Here is a 19223-nt window from a genome sequence, read left to right on the forward strand (position 1 = left end):
TCTCCCCAGCAGCTTCAACTGAATGGCCAGGTGTCCCTGCACTCTGGTGGTTCCTCATCACTGCCCTGGGCTGTGTCTGTAGGGCTGGGGATCATTTAGGAGCTGCTCTCCTTCTGCAGACAGCAGAGCCTGGTGCAGCTACAGCAGAGGTTGTTCTCAGCTGCTGCTTATGCAGCTCGTTGGAAGAGCAGCTGTGGGCCTTCTTTGGAAGGGAGGTTTCTTGTTCTGTGCTTACTGCTCCTGGGGACCCTGCACAGGAGCGGTGTTGGGGTCTGCAGGGACGGGTGGGACCTGCTGTGATTCCTGGTGAACGTGAACTGAACTTGTCCTGATGTACTCGAATGAAAACAGACTGACTGGAGATGGTTTACTGCCCTGTTTCAGTTCCAAACTACATGCTTGGCACTGGAGAACATGAGACTTTGTGCTGCGTTCCAGATGTCAGCTGAGAACATCACTGCCTTTGGTACCAGGGCAGGTGGTCTGTGATCAGGGGTGCGGACTTGCATGGCAGTGCTTTAATGAACATTTTATGGTCTTGCCACTTCAAAGCCCTTCATTTTCCTAGAAATTTGAAGATGGCATTTCTCATTCGGAGGTTCAGACTTCGGTTGGACTTGATGTTGAATGGTCCATACAATGGGGTGCATAAAAGAAGAATCTCGCTTCCTTGTTGTTTTCTAACGCTGTCTGAATTTGGTAAGCAAGAGGAAGAGTGGTTTGCAGTGTCTGCTTTTGAGAGGAACGTATTCCTGACTGTCTCCATCTCTGTATGGTGAAGCTTTCTGCCTGCACTATGATTTTGCTGGGCTGTGAGGCTGTGTTGGAGCAGCAGAGGTCAGAAGTGGTGGCTTTAAAGGCATTGAAGCTGTGGTCAAACTAGCAGGAAAAGCTGGTTTCTTCCCAGAGAGCTGCCTGACAAATATAGCTACAAGTAAAGACCCTTGAAGTTGGCTTTTTTTATTTAAATTTACTATTAATATGTAGCTTTTGGGATTGATTGATTGATTGATTGATTTCTGGGAAGCAAGAAGTGAGAGCCTGTGCACTCCCACAGGCAGAGCTGCCTCCCAAAATAGGTGCCCCCTTCTCCACTTCTGTTCCTTCCATGCTGGTGTAGCACAAGGCCATGCAGCAGTGTGCAGATGTGGTGATTCCAATGTGACTGTGAGGTCAGAGCCCCTCGGTGACGTGCTGTGCTGTGTCTTGGCAGCAGCAGCATCATGGGGCGAGCGTGGGGGCCATGGTCCTCACCCTGTTCCTCCTCCTGGTGTCCCTGCCAGCCCGGGACGCCCAGGCTGCTCCAGCCGAGCGCAGGGAGCAGGTGGGCGGGCAGGGGCAGCACCCAGCCCCGAGCAGCTCAGCAGGGCAGCAGTGGGGCCAGGGCTGGGGCTGGGGCCGGGAGAGCAGCCGGGCTGGGCCGGGCAGGGCGAGCCAGGCAGCACCAGGGTGTGGGCAGGGGGCAGACACCCGCAGGGAGGGGAGAGGGGCTGCGGCTGCTTCAGGGGCAGGTTCTGGGCAAGCAGGGGCTGGGAGTGCTGGCACAGGGCAGAAACCAGCACTGAGTCCCTGTGGGGCCCTCCCTGCCCCCCAGCCTCGTGCCACACGGCCCCATCCCAGGGCGCGCTTTGAGCCTTTGGGCCCGTTTCAAATCAAAGCTGGGATTGCTTTGGCACTTTGGGCCACTTTAGAGCTAAACCTGGGCACATTTGTGCCCTTTGGGATCGTTTCTGCCTATATCTGGGAGTTCTTTGGTTTTCCAGTTTTGTTTATACCCAAATCTGGGGGTGTTTGGGCCATTTTTGGCCATTTTTTTCCCCAAATCTGGGCATACTTCGACTCTTTGGTCCAGTTTCACCCTGAATCTGGGGATGTTATACCCCTTTTTGGCCAGTTTTGCTCAAATCTAGTGGTGCTTTGGTTTTTCTGCCTCTCTTGACCCGATATACTCAGGTGCTTTTGCCCATTTTTTCCCCTGATATGGGCACTGTGATCCCAAATATGGGATGTTTTCATGTTTGCCGACAGCTTTGCACCCAAGTGTGGATGTTTTTGCCTCTTTGGGCCACTTTTTGCCCAAATACTCAGATTGTTTTGCCTGTATTGACCAATTTAGCCCCCAAATATTTGGAATATTTTGTCATTTTGCCAGTTTTTTCCCCAACTACGGCTATTTTTCTGCAAGATATGGGCACTGTTGTCCTAAATATGTTGTGTTGTGTTTTGTTTTTTCTCTCTTGTCTATGTCCTCTTTTACCTGGAATGCAGGAGTGTTGCTCGGTGAGCCTGGAAACCTCTCTGATCTGTGCTTGACTCCAGGACATGGCCTTGGCAGAGTTGATCGAGCTTCTCAGCTGGGTCCTGGTTAGGAGCCTTGGGCTGTCCCAGAGGTGAGTTGTCACTGTCTGTCTGCTTGAGCGAATAAACACTCGTGTTTTAATAGGTTATTCATGTGTGATTGTACCCAAGATCCTCTCAGAGGCTTTCCAAAAGCTTTTTGTGCCTTGGTGGTATTACACAGACAAGTCATGAATGTTCAATTTGCCTGAAAACCTGCTAGGTCTCAGCAAAAAGGTCACCCGTGCTCTGTTTCTAGCTGTGGGAACACACACCTCTGTATGTGTCTCGTGTCATTATCTCACCCTCTCCCATCACAGCAGGTGACTGAGGAAGCAGGAGATCACAACGTGCCATGGAAGCTCCCACCCGTGTTTGACTCCCTGTTTGGTTCCTGCAGTCCATGCTGATCAAGCCTCTTGGTGTAATCCTGTTCCTGAGCCTGAGGGGAATCGCAGGGGTAAGTGTTCAGTGTTCATTGGTTACTGGCCTTTTGCGTTTGTTAGTATTTGGTTTATTATTTGTGAACGTTTTCTTGCAATAGTTGACCTTGCAGTAGCCAGCAGGCTCTGATTTAGGAGAAACATGGATGATCATTTTTTGCCCTGGTGCTCCATGCTCCCACGTTAGTGTGGGTTTCCTTTTGTGTGTGTGAGAGGTCTCCTGGTCAGAAGGCCCTGAGAGGCCCCGTGTTGGTCCATCTGGTCCTTGAGGGGTGTTGCATGTGGCCTGGACACAGTAGTTTGGAAGCTGCCAGGTCCCAGACAAGGGCTCTGCAGCCCCTCTGCAGCTTTGGCAATTTCAGCATGCGTCTGGGTCCCGTGTTGTTGCCTGACCCCCGTCCAGGCGCTGCAGGTCATTTCACAACGTGAAATGGAAACGCTTTTCCTTTCTGCTCGATTCCAGCCGTCCCTGTAGGCAGCGGCTCCTTGACTGCTTCACCTGAGTGTGTCCGTGAGCCTCGGGGCCATCCCACAGGTACGACCTGGGAACAAATGAGCGTTTCCATGTTAATTTTCCGTTCCTGTGAAATTTAGCTTGCTGCTTGCTTGGCTGACGCTCGGTCACGCAGAGGGGAAGTGGGTCCAGCTCAGTGCTGTGCCCCAGAGGGCTCTGCCTTGCAAAGCTCTTTGCCAACTGCTCCGTCTCTGCGCCGCTCGCAGTGCCGGCTGCCGAGGCAGCAGCAGGTTGGGGCTGAGTTTAGAGCTGGGTGAGCTCCAGGGAGTCCTTTCTCCTGACAGCTCCAGGCCTGCTTAGTGGCCACTGCAAGTGCTGGATAAATGTTGGCAAGATGCTCCTGACTGGAAGGAGAGAGGAGCTGCCACTGGGATGGTTTTGGAGCCTGCGGTGGCTCACGGAGGTGGCCATTGCGGAGGGGCAGTGTGAGCTCTGGTGCTGCTGTCTCCAGGTTGGATCACCAGACCACCGTGCTGGTTCACCAGATCTTTGGCAGATCCCTGTGCTCCCGTGGTGAGCGCCGGCTGCCAGGTCCTGGGCCTGTGACTCTCAGGGCAGTGGTTTCCCTGAGAGCCTTGGAGCAAAAACCTTTTGGGAAAACTGCTGAGTGTGTGTAACTTCTCCAGAGCTGCAGCTGGTCAGTCTGGATGTTCCTGTGGGTTGTGGGGTGTGTTGTGGTGATGGAAAATGCTGTTGGCTGTGGGCCCCAGCTCTTTGCCACCAGCTGAAGAACCCACGTTGGCAGTTACGGAGCAACACTTGCTGTCCCAGCACGCAGTGGAATTGCACGCTGTGAATCCTGGTGCCGACATCCCAGAGCCCAAAGCTGGAGAGGGGGAACACGGCAGCTGCCTGTGCTGTGCTGGGGTGGTGTTGGGTGCAGGTGTTGTGCCAGGGTGTGCTTACTGCTCTTGCTTTTGCAGTGAAGTTCTCAGTGTGCAGGAGCATCTGGGAGACCTCTGACCCTTTCCTGGACCTGGCGCTGGAGATCAGGTACTGGGGCAGGGTCTGGGTGGGGGGAGCTCTGCTCTCACAGGGGATGTTCCTGCAGCTGCACCGTTCCTGCTCTCAAGGCTGCTTAACTGCCAGTGTCAGGCAGGGTGTGGGCAAGAGGGAAGCAGCTGCTGTTGTTGTGCTGCCTCTGTCTGGCAAAGCAGAGCCCGTTGCCTGAGCATGAGCCACGACTCCTCCAGTGAGGCTCCGTGCTGTGGGGGACAGTGCAGCCGTCCCTCATGGCGTGCTGGCCAGGGCCTGGCTGGGGGCAGGCTCAGGGCTTTGGTGCAGTCTGGGGCCCTGTGCTCATGCTCTGTTTTATCTCTTGGGGCCAGCGCCTCTGATCAGGTGAAAAAAGCTGTGACCAACAGACCCGTGTCTTCCCCAGTGCCAGGCCAGGTGAGTCCTGAAGGCTGTTCAGGGCCAGAGCACCATGTCACCACTACCAGCCAAGAAGCTGGTGTTTTGTGCCAAAAAGTGAGTCTGAGCTTCTGCCTGGGGTCTTCAATAGGTGCCTTGTGTTTTGTGATCTGGAGATTGTGTTGGGGACAGTGTAGACCGGATGCTGGGTGTCTTGCTCAGCTGGAGGCAGACAGGGAGAGCCCCTCAGCCCCAGGGCTGCAGCAATTGCTCTGGTTTGGGGTGCAGGGCCAGGTCCCTGCTGTTGTTCCCATCCCGGATTAAGGCTGGAGGAACGCCTCCTGTCTTCTTGCTCAGGACAGAGGGGCGGGGGTGCCAGTCCCTGGAGCGGGGTGGCCTCGCCAATCTTCTCTGGGTATCCTGTCCCCTGGGGTGATGGGAGGAGGAGACTCTGCAGCCTCCAGGCAGTGGCTGGGACCGGCCCTCTGGGCGCCGCTGTGCAGCCAGGGCTCAGGACAGTGCGCTGGGGTTTCTGGTGTTTACATTTCCCTCCTTCCTTTTTTCCTTTCTGCTTCTAACAGAAAACACTTCTGATTTGTTGACCACCCCCACTTTCCTCTCCCCTGCTGTGTCTTTACCCTTCCTTTTTCTCTGGGCTCTCCTTCTTATTTTCTTCTCTTGGCTCATGGAAACCTCTTTTCTTTAGATCACCAAGTTTGTTGTTTTTTTTTTCATGTCAATAGCTGCAGCGCAGCATCCTGTGGAAGGCGAGCAGAAGCGACCATTGCACACCACCTCATTCCCAATTTGCCAAGCACACCTTCCCCATGGACAGCACCCAGCCCAACTCCTGGGCCTTTTGGCAAGTCGAGGTTAGTGGTGCCAGTCGCTCTCAGGCTCCTGACTGGCAGCAAGGCCAGTACTCCACGAGACAACTGCATGGCAGGTGGCCCGGGGGAGGGAGTGATTTCAGCAGCCACCTCTCCTGTTCTCTTGGGTTGGCTGAGATGGTAGCAATTGAGTGCTGTGCTTGTGCACTGTGGAGTGTGGAGGAAGAGGGGGGCTCCTGACCTGGCCTTCAGATCATGTCAGCCTCTTTTCCTGTTCTGCAGGCTGTCCTCATCTGCACTGCATCAGGCAAATCCTGAAAAGCCGACCTTCAGCTGCGTCCTCAGCTCAGCCTTTTGGCTCCCAGCTGTCTTAGGGTTAGGATTTACAGTAAAGGTTAGAGTTAGGGTAAAAATTAGGGCTTAGTTTAAGGGTTAAGTTAGGGTTAGATTTAGAGTTAGGGTTAGGATTAGGTTTAGGTTTAGCATTTAGATAAGGGTTAGGTTTTAGTTAAGGTTGAGGGTTAGTGTTAGGTAAGGTTTTGGGTTAGGGGATAGAGTTAGGGTTAGAGTTTGGGATAGGCTTAGGGAGCATGGTTAGGGTTTTGAGTGAGGGTTATGGGTCAGGTTTTGGGTTAGACTTAGTGTTAGAGTTAGGATTAAACTTTGGGCAAGAGGTTAGAGCATAGCGTTAAGGGTTAGGATTAGAAGTTTGTGATTGGGTTCTATGAGGTTTAAGTTAGGGTTAAGTAGTAGGGTTAAGGTATAGGGTTCGATTTAGGGTAAAGGGAAGTGTTAGGAGTTACAGTTAGGGTTAGGCTTAGGAATTAGGGAGTGGGGTTAGACTTTGGGGTTACGGGTTTGATTTATGTTTAAGGGGGAGGGTTAGATCGAAGGTTAGAAATAGGGTTAAACGTAGGGCAAGGGTCAGAGTTAGGGTTAGAATTACTGTTAGGGTTAGGAGTATGTGTTTCAGTTAGGTGATGTTTGGGATTAGGGTTATGTGTTAGAGTTAGGCTTTAGGGTTAGGAATTATGGTTAGTGCTAGACTTAGGAGCTAGGGATTAGTCTGAGAGTTAGGATTTTAGGTTCGGGTATGTGTTTGCATTTGGGTTTAGGTTAGGTGTTCATGTGTTAGGGTTAGGATTTGATTAGTGTTAGGGATAGAGAGTAGTGTCAGTGGAAGTGGTTGGGGTTAGGGGTTGGTTTGAGGAAGTAGGGCTGGGGTTAGGGTTACGTTTGGGTTAGAGTTAGTGGTAGGGTCAGGGTTTGATTAGGATTAGGGTTAGAGTTAAGGTGAGGGGTTTTGGGTGAGGGATAGAGTTTGGTTTTAGGTTTAGGCATAGATTTCTGATTAGAGTAAGAGGGCTAAGCATTAGGTTTAGAGTTGGAGTTAGGGGTAGAGGTTGGTCTTCGATTTAGCCTTGCTTTAGGATTACAGTAAGTGATTGGACTAATATTAGAAGTTTAGATGAAGGGATAGGTGTTAGGGGTAGGGTTAGGGTTATTATTAGGGTTTGATTAGGATTAGGTTTAGGGCTTATGGGTAGGGATGTGGTTAGTGATAAGGGTTAGTATTAGGGTTAATGTTAGGAGTAAGGATTAAGGTTAGGGGTTAGGGAATAGTGTTTGTGTAAGCAGTAAGACTTCAGGTTTAGGGGGAAAGGGTAGGAATATGGTTAAGGTTGGCATAGGGTTAGGAGTTTGGGTTAGGGTTAGGCTTAGGTTTTGGAGTTTGGGTTAGGGTTAGGCTTAGGAGTTTGGGTTAGGCTTAGTCTTAAGCTTAGGAGTTTGGTTTAGGCTTAGACTTAGGGTTAGGAGTTTGAGTTAGGATTTAGGGTTAGTCTTAAGGCTAGGAGTTTGGGTTAGGAGTTTCCGTTAGCGTTAGGCTTAGTGTTAGGAGTTTGGGTTAGGGTTCGGCTTGGGCTTAGGCGTCTGGGTTGGGCTTAGGCGTCTGGGTTGGGCTTAGGCGTCTGGGTTGGGCTTAGGCGTCTGGGTTGGGCTTAGGCTTAGAGTTAGGAGTTTGGGTTAGGGTTAAGGGATTGGGATAAGGGTTAAGAGATTGGGTTAAGGTTAAGGGATTGGGTTAGGATTGGGTTTAGGGTTAGGAATTAGGCTTAGGTTTAGGATTAGGATTAGCGTTATGGTCTGGGTTAGGAGTTGGGGTTAGGAGTTGGGGTTAGGAATCTTAACCCTCGACAGGGACAAAGGGGGTCCCCAGGATGTCACAATGGGCCCTGGGGACAATGGGAGTCCCCAGCATGTCACAATGGGCCCTGGGGACAAGGGGGGGTCCTTGGATGTCACAATGGTCCCCAATGACAAAGGGATCCCCCATGGTGCCAAAATGGGCCCTGGGGACAAAGTAAAGTCCTGGAATGTCACAATGGGCTCTGGGGACAATGGGGGGTGTCCAGGATGTCACAATGGGCCCTGAGGACAAGGCGGGCTCCCCATGGTGTCACAAAACAATGTCCTCAGGGATACAGGTCAGTGCCAGGGGTGGGTTATGCTTGGCCTCCATGACCTCGAGGGTCTTTTCCAACCAAAATGAGTTTTTAGGGTTTATCCCAAATGATGGGAACCCCTGCTTCCAGCTCTGCTCTTTACCAAACACCTTTTAGAGGATGAAGAGGAAGGAGACGCAACACCTCAGCATACGGAGGGTCTTCCCCAAAGGGGTGGTCTGGGGTATCCAAAACACAAGGGGTGGTGTGGGCATCCAAAGCACAAGGGGTGGTCTGGGGCATCCAAAGCACAAGGGGTTGTGTGGGCATCCAAAGCACAAGGGGTGGTGTGGGCATCCAAAGCACAAGGGGTGGTCTGTGGTATCCAAAGCTCTCCTGGAGCGACTGCTGCTTCTTCTTGCTTTCCATCAGCTTCTTGATGTCTTCCCGCATGGGGCCGCGCTCGTCATCTTCGTCATCTTCGTCATCTTCGTCATCTTCGTCATCTTCGTCATCTTCGTCATCTTCGTCATCTTCCCCATCAGATTCAGAGGATTCTGGAGGAGCGAACAGCGAGAAATGGGCTGGGGAGGGTCCAGCACCGGCCCTGGCTCTTCCTGCCCAGCATCCCAGGCCCATCCCCAGCTGCTCCAGCTTCATCCAAAAGAGGTGGCGAGCTCCAAAAACTCAGTGGCTCCTCCAAGAGCGTCCAATGGGAAGAGGCCCCAGGCAGAGAAGTCGTGGGCTCAAAGGAAAGCACCACGTTCCGAGGATCTCCAGAAGATCCCTGGCCTGCTCCAGGAGATCCCCATCATCAACAAGATGAGGTCGGCCGTGTTGTTTTCAAAGGCGAGGAGGAGCTCAAGGGCCCTCAGCATCGGGGCTCGCGTGCGGTTATGAGAGGGCAAGGAAGGAAGGAAGGAGGGAAGGAAGGAGGGAAGGAAGGAGGGAAGGAAGTAAGGAAGGAAGGAACCGGGGGTTCCCATCATTTGGGATAAACCCTAAAAACTCATTAATCACTTTGGTTGGAAAAAAGCACCCACCTCCATAGGACCCCATAGGGACCCATAGAGACCATAGAGGCCCGTAGGGAGCCACAGAGCCCCATGGAACCCCATAGAGACCCATAGGGACTGTAGAGCCTGTAGAGACCCATGGGGACCCATAGAGACCCATAGAGCTCCATAGGACCCCATAGGGACCCATAGAGACCATAGAGGCCCATAGGGAGCCGCAGAGCCCCATGGAACCCCATAGGGACCCATAGAGACCCAAAGGGACCCATAGGGACCCATAGAGACCCATAGGGACCCATAGGGACCGTAGAGCCTGTAGAGACCCATAGGGACCCATAGAGCTCCATAGGACCCCATAGGGACCCATAGAGACCATAGAGGCCCATAGGGAGCCACAGAGCCCCATGGAACCCCATAGGGACCCATAGAGACCCAAAGGGACCCATAGGGACCCATAGAGACCATAGAGACCCATAGGGACCGTAGAGCCTGTAGAGACCCATAGGGACCCATAGAGCTCCATAGGACCCCAGAGGGACCCATAGAGACCATAGAGGCCCATAGGGAGCCACAGAGCCCCATGGAACCCCATAGACACCCATAGGGACCGTAGAGCCTGTAGAGACCCATAGGGACCCATAGAGCTCCATAGGACCCCAGAGGGACCCATAGAGACCATAGAGGCCCATAGGGAGCCGCAGAGCCCGATGGAACCCCATAGGGACCCATAGAGACCCATAGACACCCATAGGGACCCATAGAGACCATAGAGACCCATAGGGACCCATAGGGACCGTAGAGCCTGTAGAGACCCATAGGGACCCATAGAGCTCCATAGGACCCCATAGGGACCCATAGAGACCATAGAGGCCCATAGGGAGCCACAGAGCCCCATGGAACCCCATAGAGACCCATAGGGACCGTAGAGCCTGTAGAGACCCATAGGGACCCATAGAGCTCCGTAGGACCCCATAGGGACCCATAGAGACCATAGAGGCCCATAGGGAGCCACAGAGCCCCATGGAACCCCATAGAGACCCATAGGGACCCATAGAGCTCCGTAGGACCCCATAGGGACCCATAGAGACCATAGAGGCCCATAGGGAGCCACAGAGCCCCATGGAACCCCATAGAGACCCATAGGGACCCATAGAGACCCAAAGGGACCCATAGAGAGGGAGGGTTTTAGGACCCTGGGGGTTCCATAGAGACCCATAGAGCATCAAGGAGCCCCATAGGGACCCATAGAGCCTGTAGAGACCCATAGGGACCCATAGAGACCCAAGGAGCCCCATAGAGACCCATTAAGACCCATAAGGACCCATAGGGACCCATAGAGCCCCATAGAGGCCCATAGGAAACCACAGAGCCCCATGGAACCCCATAGGGACCTAGAGAGCTCCATAGGGACCCATAGGGACCCATAGAGCTCCATAGGGACCCATAGAGCCCCATAGGGACCCATAGAGAGGGAGGGTTTTAGGACCCCGGGGGTTCCTGCTGGGCTCAACTATGGCAAGAAAACCTTAACGAATAATTAACCAAATATTAATGAATGCAAAAGGCCAGGAACCAATGAGGAGTGAGCACTGAGCCCTGGGACAGCGGGGACAGGGACAGCGGGAATGCGACCCTGGGACCCATTGACCCCATTGACCCCATTGACTGACCCCATTGACCCCCATTGACCCCCATTGACCGATTGACCCCCATTGACCCATTGACCCCATTGACCCCATTGACCCATTGATCCCCATTGCCCCCCATTGATCCCCATTGACCCATTGACCCCATTGACCCATTGATCCCCATTGACCCCATTGACCCATTGACCCCATTGACTCCCATTGACCCATTGATCCCCATTGATCCCCATTGACCCCCATTGACCCCATTGACTCCCATTGACCCATTGACCCCACTGACCCCATTGACCCATTGATCCCCATTGACCCCCATTGAGTCATTGACTTCATTGACCCCCCATTGACCCCCCATTGACCCCCCATTGACCCCCATTGACTCCCATTGCCCCCCATTGATCACCATTGATCCCCATTGCCCCCCATTGATCCCCATTGCCCCCATTGCCCCCATTGACCCATTGACTCCCATTGACCCCCATTGACCCCGTTGACCCATTGATCCCCATTGCCCCCCATTGACTCCCATTGACTCCCATTGCCCCCATTGACCCATTGACCGCATTGACTCCCATTGCCCCCATTGACCCCATTGCCCCCCATTGTCCCATTGCCCCCCATTGCCCCCCACTGCCCCCATTGCCCCCCATTGCCCCCATTGCCCCCCACTGCCCCCATTGCCCCCCACTGACCCCATTGCCCCCCATTGCCCCCATTGTCCCATTTCAGGTAAAAGAGGACATAAACAAGAGAGAAAAAACAAAACACAACACATTTGGGTACTCCTGGGTCCTTTGGGGCACTCCTGGGTCCCTCCTGAACTCCTGGGTCCTTTGGGGCACTCCTGGGTCCCTCCTGAACTCCTGGGTCCTTTGGGGCACTCCTGGGTCCCTTGGGGTACTCCTGGGTCCCTCCTGAACTCCCCATAGACCCCCATAATTTCCCCCTTAGGGACCCAGGAGTGCCCCATAGTGACCCATAAGTGACTCATGGAGCCCCCTAAGTGCGTTCGGGTCCCTTCGGGTGAGTTCGGGCCCCACTCGGGTCCCTTCGGGTCCCTTCGGGTGTGTTCGGGTCCCCTCGGGTCCCTTCGGGTGCGTTCGGGTCCCACTCGGGTCCCTTCGGGTGCGTTCGGGTCCCTTCGGGTGCCTTCGGGTGCCTTCGGGTCCCCTCGGGTGCGTTCGGGCCCCACTCGGGTCCCTTCGGGTGCGTTCGGGTCCCTTCGGGTGCGTTCGGGTCCCTTCGGGTCCCCTCGGGTCCCTTCGGCTCCCTTCGTGTATCTTCGGCTCCTCTCGGAGCCGCCTCCGCGCACGCCACGCACAGTGGGCGTGGCCACGCACCCCCCCCGCTTCCCATTGGCCGCCGCCTGAGGGAGGGGGCGTGGCCTCGCTCGCAGCCACCGCCGCGGCGGGAAACGATCGTGAGGCGGGAAAAGGGGAAGAAAGGGGGCGGGGGGAGGAAGAGGAGGGGCCGGGGGGGGAGCGGAACACGGGTTTTGGGGTAAAAGGGGGGGATTTGGGAGTTTGGCGCCTTTTGGGGCACTTTCGGGGAGACTTCGGGCCCCTTCGGGGAGACTTCGGGCCCCTTCGGGGAGACTTCGGGCCCCTTCGGGTGGGTTCGGGCCCCTTCGGGGAGACTTCGGGTCCCTTCGGGTGCGTTCGGGTCCCTTCGGGTGCGTTCGGCGCCACTCGGACCCCTTCGGGTGCGTTCGGGTCCCTTCGGGTGCGTTCGGGTCCCTTCGGGTGGGTTCGGGTCCCTTCGGGTGCGTTCGGCTCCACTCGGGCCCCTTCGGTTGGGTTCGGGTCCCTTCGGGTGCGTTCGGCTCCACTCGGACCCCTTCGGGAAGACTTCGGGTCCCTTCGGGTGCGTTCGGCCCCGGCCGGGACTCGGGCGCCGTTCGGCTCCGCTCGGGCGCCGCTCGGCTCCGCTCGGGCGCCGCTCGGCTCCGCTCGGGCGCCGCTCGGGCGCCGTTCGGCTCCGCTCGGCTCTTTCCGTCTCCGCTCGTTTTCCCGCGCTTTCCCTCAGAGCGCGAAACGAAGCGCGGGGACCCCCGGGGCCGCTTTTTTCGCGCTTTTCCCGAGGTGACAACAGCGGGGGCTTTGGGGACACAGCTCGGGGAGCCTCAGCGGGAGGGTTTTGGGTTGAAAAAGCGCTATTTTGGGTCAATTTTGAGGTGGTTTGTGGCCCTCCCGGCGGGGCAAGATGGCGGCTGCGGACATCGAGGGGCTGCTGGGTGAGTAATGAGGGGGAATTAGGGGTGATTAGCGCGAATTAGGGGGTAATTAGGGGGCAGCGGGGATATGGGGGGGTGGGGGGGGTGTTAATTAGCGCTGCTGAGGGTGTTAATTGTTAATGAATGCAGAGGAGGAGCCGTTGCAGGAGCTGCACCCCGGGCTGGCCCCGCTGAGGGGGATTGGGGGGGTGGGAGCGGAGCTGGAGAGGGAGGTGAGACAGGTAAGGGGGCATTGGGGACAATGGGGACAGAGAGAGAGAGTGTGTGCGGATCAGCAGTGATCACCCCAAACCTGCCCCGCAGACACGGCACCCAAAATCCTGCACCCCAAAATACTCTTCCCAAACCTGCACCCCAGATCCTGACCCCAAGCCCTGCACCAAAACCCTGCCCCTCAATCCTGCATCCCCAAATCCTCCACCCCCGATCCTGTCTTCCCAAACCCTGCACCCCAGATCCTGCACCCCCAAATTCGGCCCTACCAAATTCTGCACCCCTAAACCCTACAACTGAAACCTTGCACCCCCTAATCCTGCCCTCCCTACCTTCCTGAACCCCGAAACCTGCACCCCAAACCCTGCATTCCCAAATCTTTCCGTCCTATACCCTCCACCCCTAAACCTGCCCCCAAACCCTGCACCCCAAAGAATTCCCTCCCAAACCCTGCACCTCAAAGGCCTGGCAACCCAAGCCCTTCAACCCCATCCCTGCAACACCAAATCCTGTACCCCAAACCCAGCACCCCAGAATCCTGCACCCCAAATCCTGCCTACCAAACCTTTCACTGCAAACCCCTGCACCCCAAGATTGTGCTGCCCTAAACACTGAACCCCCAAATCCTGAAGACCCGGATCCTTGCCTCCCAAGACTCTGCACCCCCAAATCCTGCACCCAAATCTCTCATCCCCACCACCCTGCACTCCCAACCCCTGCACCCCAAAACTCCACACCTCCAAATCCTGAACCCTGAAACCCCGCACCCCCAAATCCTGTGCCCCAGTCCTGTGAACCCCACACTCTGCAACCTTAAATTTCCCCCCAAGCCCCTGCACCCCAAACGCTGCACTCTTAGACCTGACTTCTAAACCCCAAGGGCCCATTGTGACATCCCAGAACCTCCTATTGTCCCCAGGGCCCATTGTGACATCCTGGGGACCCCCATTGTCCCCAGGGCCCATTGTGACATTCAGGGGACTCCTCTTTGTCCCCAGGGCCCATTGTGACATCCTGGGGACCCCCCCTTGTCACTGGGGCCCATTCTGACGTCCCAGGACCCCCCGTTGTCCCCAGGGTTCATTGTGACGTCTTAGGACCCCCCATTGTCCCCAGGGCCCATTGTGACATCCTGGGGACCCCCCCTTGTCACTGGGGCCCATTGTGACGTCCCAGGATCCCCCATTGTCCCCAGGGCCCATTGTGACATTCAGGGGACTCCTCTTTGTCCCCAGGGCCCATTGTGACATTCCGGGGACGCCTCTTTGTCCCCAGGGCCCATTGTGACATCCTGGGGATCCCTCCTTGTCCCCAGGGCCCATTGTGACGTCCCAGGACCCCCCATTTTCCCCAGGACCCATTGTGACATTCAGGGGGCCCCTTTGTCACTGGGGCCCATTGTGACATCCCAGGACCCCAAATTGTCCCCAGGACACATTGTGACATCGTGGGGACCCCACTTGTCCCCAGGACCCATTGTGACACTATGGGGTCCCCCCCTTGTTCCCAGGGCCCATTGTGACACCGTGGGTACCACCCTTGTCCGCAGGGCTCATTGAGACATCCCAGGACCCCCCTTTGTCCCCAGGGCCCATTGTGACATCCAGGGGACCCCCTTTGTCCCCAGGGCCCATTGTGACATCGAAGGACCCCCCTGGTCCCCAGGGCCCATTATGACATCCTGGGGATGCCCCCTTATCACTGGGGCCCATTGTGACGTCCCAGGACCCCCCATTGTCCCCAGGGCCCATTGTGACATCCTGGGGATCCCTGTTTGGCCCCAGGGCCCATTGTGACATCCCAGGACCCCCCCTTGTCCCCAGGGCCCATTGCGACATTCAGGGGACGCCTCTTTGTACCCAGGGCACATTGTGACATCCTGGGGACCCCCCCTTGTCCCCAGGGCCCATTGTGACGTCCCAGGACCCCCCATTGTCTTCAGGACCCATTGTGACATTCAGGGCACCCCCTTTGTCACTGGGGCCCATTGTGACATCCCAGGACCCCACATTGTCCTCAGGGCCCATTGTGACATCCTGGGGACCCCACTTGTCCCCAGGACCCATTGTGACACTATGGGCACCCCGCCTTGTTCCCAGAGCCCATTGTGACACCGTGGGTACCACCCTTGTCCCCAGAGCCCATTGTGACATCCAGGGGACCCCCTTTGTCCCCAGGGCCCATTGTGACATCGCAGGACCCCCCCTGGTCCCCAGGGCCCATTGTGACATCCTGCGGACCCCTTTTGTCCCCACGGCCCATTGTGGCACCATGGGGACCCCCTTTGTCACTGGGGCCCATTGTGACATCCCAGGACCCCACTTTGTCCCCAGGGCTTATTGTGACACCATGGGGACCTCCCTTGTCCCCAGGGCCCATTGTGACATCCCGTGACCCCCCTTTGTCCCCAGTGCTATTGTGAAATCCTGGGGACCCCCTTTGTGCCCAGGGCCCATTGTGGCACCATGGGGAACCCCTTTGTCACTGGGGGCCATTGTGACATCCCAGGATTCCACTTTGTCCCCAGGGCTCGTTCTGACACCTTGGGGACTCCCATTGTCCCCAGGGCCCATTGTGACATCCTGGGGATCCCCCTTTGTCCCCAGGGTCCATTGTGACATCCTGGGCAACCCCATTGTCCCCAGGGCCCATTGTGACATCTGGGGGACGCCCTTGTCCCCAGGACCCATCGTGGCACCGTGGGGCCCTCCTTGTCACTTGGGCCCATTGTGACACCATGGGGACACCCCCTTTGTCCCCAGGGCCCATTGTGACATCCTGCTACCCCCCTTTGTCCCCAGGGCCCATTTTGACATTCAGGGGACCCACCATTGTCCTCAGGGCCCATTGTGACATCCTGGGCAACCCCAATGTCCCCAGGGCCCATTGCGACATCTGGGGGACCCCCTTGTCCCCAGGACCCATCGTGGCACCGTGGGTGCCCTCCTTGTCACTTGGGCCCATTGTGACACCATGGGGACTCCCCCTTTGTCCCCAGTGCCCATTGTGACATCCTGCGGACCCCCCCTTTGTCCCCAGGGCCCATTTTGACATTCAGGACACCCACCATTGTCCCCAGGGCCCATTGTGACCTTCAAGGGACCCCCATTGTTCCTAGGGCCCATTGTGACGTCCTGGGGACCCCCTCTGTTCCCAGGGCTCATTGTGACTTTCAGGGAACCCCCCCCTTGTCCCCAGGGCTGATTGTGACGTCCTAGGGCCCCTCTGTGTCCCCAGGGCCCATTGTGACACTTTAGAGACCCCTCTTTGTCCCCAGGGCCCATTGTGACATCCTGGGGACCACCCCTTGTCCCCAGGGCCCATTGTGACATCCTCGGCACCCCCTTGTCCCCAGGGCCCATTGTGACATTCAGGGGACCCCTCTTTGTCCCCAGGGCCCATTGTGACATCCTGGGGACCCCCTCTTGTCCCCAGGGCCCATTGTGACGTCCCAGGACCCCCCATTGTCCCCAGGGCCCATTGTGACATCCTGGGGATCCCTCTTTGTCCCCAGGGCCCATTGTGACGTCCCAGGACCCCAGATTGTCCCCAGGGCCCATTGTGACATCCTGGGGACCCCCTTTGTCTCCAGGGCCCATTGTGACGTCCCAGGACCCCCCATTGTCCCCAGGGTCCATTGTTACATCCTGGGGACCCCCTTGTCCCCAGGACCCATCGTGACACCATGGGGACCCTCCTTGTCACTGGGGACCCACTCCGACACCCTGGGGAACCCCCTTGTCCTCAGGGCCCATTTTGACATTCAGGGGACCCACCATTGTCCTCAGGGCCCATTGTGACCTTCAAGGGACCCCCATTGTTCCCAGGGCCCATTGTGACGTCCTGGGGAGCCCCTTTGTCTCCAGGGCCCATTGTGACGTCCCAGGACCCCCCATTGTCCCCAGGGTCCATTGTTACATCCTGGGGACCCCCTTGTCCCCAGGACCCATCGTGACACCATGGGGACCCCCCTTTTCACTGGGGACCCATTGTGACACCATGGGGACCACCCCTTGTCCTCAGGGCCTATTGTGAACATCCTGGGGAACCTCCATTGTCCCCAGAGCCCACTGTGAGTCCTGGGGACCCCCTTGTCCCCAGGTCCCATTGTGACATCCTGGGGAGCCTCTTTGTCCCCAGGGCCCATTGTGACGTCCCAGGACCCCAGATTGTCCCCAGGGCCCATTGTGACATCCTGGGGACCCCCTTTGTCTCCAGGGCCCATTGTGACGTCCCAGGACCCCCCATTGTCCCCAGGGTCCATTGTTACATCCTGGGGACCCCCTTGTCCCCAGGACCCATCGTGACACCATGGGGACCCTCCTTGTCACTGGGGACCCACTCCGACACCCTGGGGAACCCCCTTGTCCTCAGGGCCCATTGTGACATCCTGGGCATCCCCCTTTTTCCCCCTGGACCATTGTAACACCGTGGGGACCCCCTTTGTCCCCAGGGCCCATTGTGACACTGTGGGACCCCCCCTTTGTCCCCAGGGCCTATTATTCCGTCCCGGGACCCCCATTGTCCCCAGGGCCCATTGTGACACTTGGGGACCCCCCTTTTCACTGGGGACCCATTGTGACACCATGGGGACCACCCCTTGTCCTCAGGGCCTATTGTGAACATCCTGGGGAACCTCCATTGTCCCCAGAGCCCACTGTGAGTCCTGGGGACCCCCTTGTCCCCAGGTCCCATTGTGACATCCTGGGGAGCCTCTTTGTCCCCAGGGCCCATTGTGACGTCCCAGGACCCCCATTGTCCCCAGGGCCCATTGTGGCATCCTGGGGACCTCCTTGTCCCCAGGACCCATCGTGGCACCGTGGGGACCTCCCTTGTCACTGGGGACCCTTTGTGACACCATGGGGACCTCCCATTGTCCTCAGGGCCCATTGAGACATCCTGGGGACCCCCTTTGTCACTGGGGACCCATTGTGACATCCTGGGAACCCCATTGTGCCAAGAGCAGATTGTAACATCCTGGGGACCCCCCTTTTTCTCCAGGACGCATTGTGACACCGTGGGGACCTCATTAGTCCCCAGGGCCCATTGTGACATTGTAGGGACCTCCCTTTGTCCCCAGGGCTCATTGTGGCCCCATGGGGACCCCCCCGTGTCACTGGGGACCCATTGTGACACCATGGGGACCCCCCCATGTCCTCAGGGTCCATTGTGACATCCTGGCCACCCCCTTGCTCCCAGGGCCCATTTTAGCACCATGGGGACGGCCTTTGACCCCAGGGCCCCTTGTGGCACCATGGCAACCACTTTTGTTCCCAGGGCCCATTGTGACATTCAGGGGACCCCATTGTCCCCAGGGCCTATTGTGACACCATGGGGACCCCTCCTTGTCACTGGGGACCCATTGTGACACCATGGGGACCCCCCCATGTCCTCAGGACTCATTTTCACATCCTGGGCACCCCCCATTGTCCCCAGGGCCCATTGTGACATCCCAGAACCTCCTATTGTCCCCAAGGCCCATTGTGACATCCTGGGGACCCCCATAGTCCCCAGTGCCCATTGTGACATTCCAGGACCCCCCATTGTCCCCAGGGCCCATTGTGACATCCTCGGCACGCCCTTGTCCCCAGGGCCCATTGTGACATTCAGGGGACCCCTCTTTGTCCCCAGGGCCCATTGTGACATCCTGGGGATCCCTCCTTGTCCCCAGGGCCCATTGTGACGTCCCAGGACCCCACATTGTACCCAGGACCCATTGTGATATTCAGGGGACCCCCTTTGTCACTGGGGCCCATTGTGACATCCCAGGACCCCACATTGTCCCCAGGACCTATTGTGACATCCTGGGGACCCCACTTGTCCCCAGGACCCATTGTGACACTATGGGGACCCCCCCTTGTGCCCAGGGCCCATTGTGACAATGTGGGTACCACCCTTGTCTGCAGGGCTCATTGTGACATCCCAGGACCCCCATTGTCCCCAGGGCCCATTGTGACATTCAGGGGACCCCCCTTTGTCCCCAGGGCCCATTCTGATACCGTGGGGACCCCCTTTGTCCCCAGGGCATATTGTGACATCCTGGGGACGCCCTTTGTCCCCAGGACCCATTTTGACACCGTCGACACCCCCGTTTGTCCCCAGGGCCCATTGTGACATCCTGGGGACACTCCTTGTCCCCAGAGCCCATTGTGACATCCAGGGGACCCCCTTTCTCCCCAGGGCCCATTGTGACATTG

The 19223-nt window shown here is 57.0% G+C and overlaps 1 long non-coding RNA gene across 1 annotated transcript; it reads left to right on the forward strand.

Annotated features, from left to right (window-relative positions):
• Positions 1–307: 307 nt before the first annotated feature.
• On the forward strand, positions 308–2791 carry LOC139825938 (uncharacterized). Its single transcript, XR_011736097.1, has 3 exons — positions 308–699; positions 2269–2390; positions 2658–2791. It is a non-coding gene; the product is annotated as an uncharacterized lncRNA (long non-coding RNA).
• Positions 2792–19223: the final 16432 nt, after the last annotated feature.

This window comes from Patagioenas fasciata, chromosome 31 (genome assembly GCF_037038585.1).
Source record: "Patagioenas fasciata isolate bPatFas1 chromosome 31, bPatFas1.hap1, whole genome shotgun sequence".
NCBI lineage: Eukaryota > Metazoa > Chordata > Aves > Columbiformes > Columbidae > Patagioenas > Patagioenas fasciata.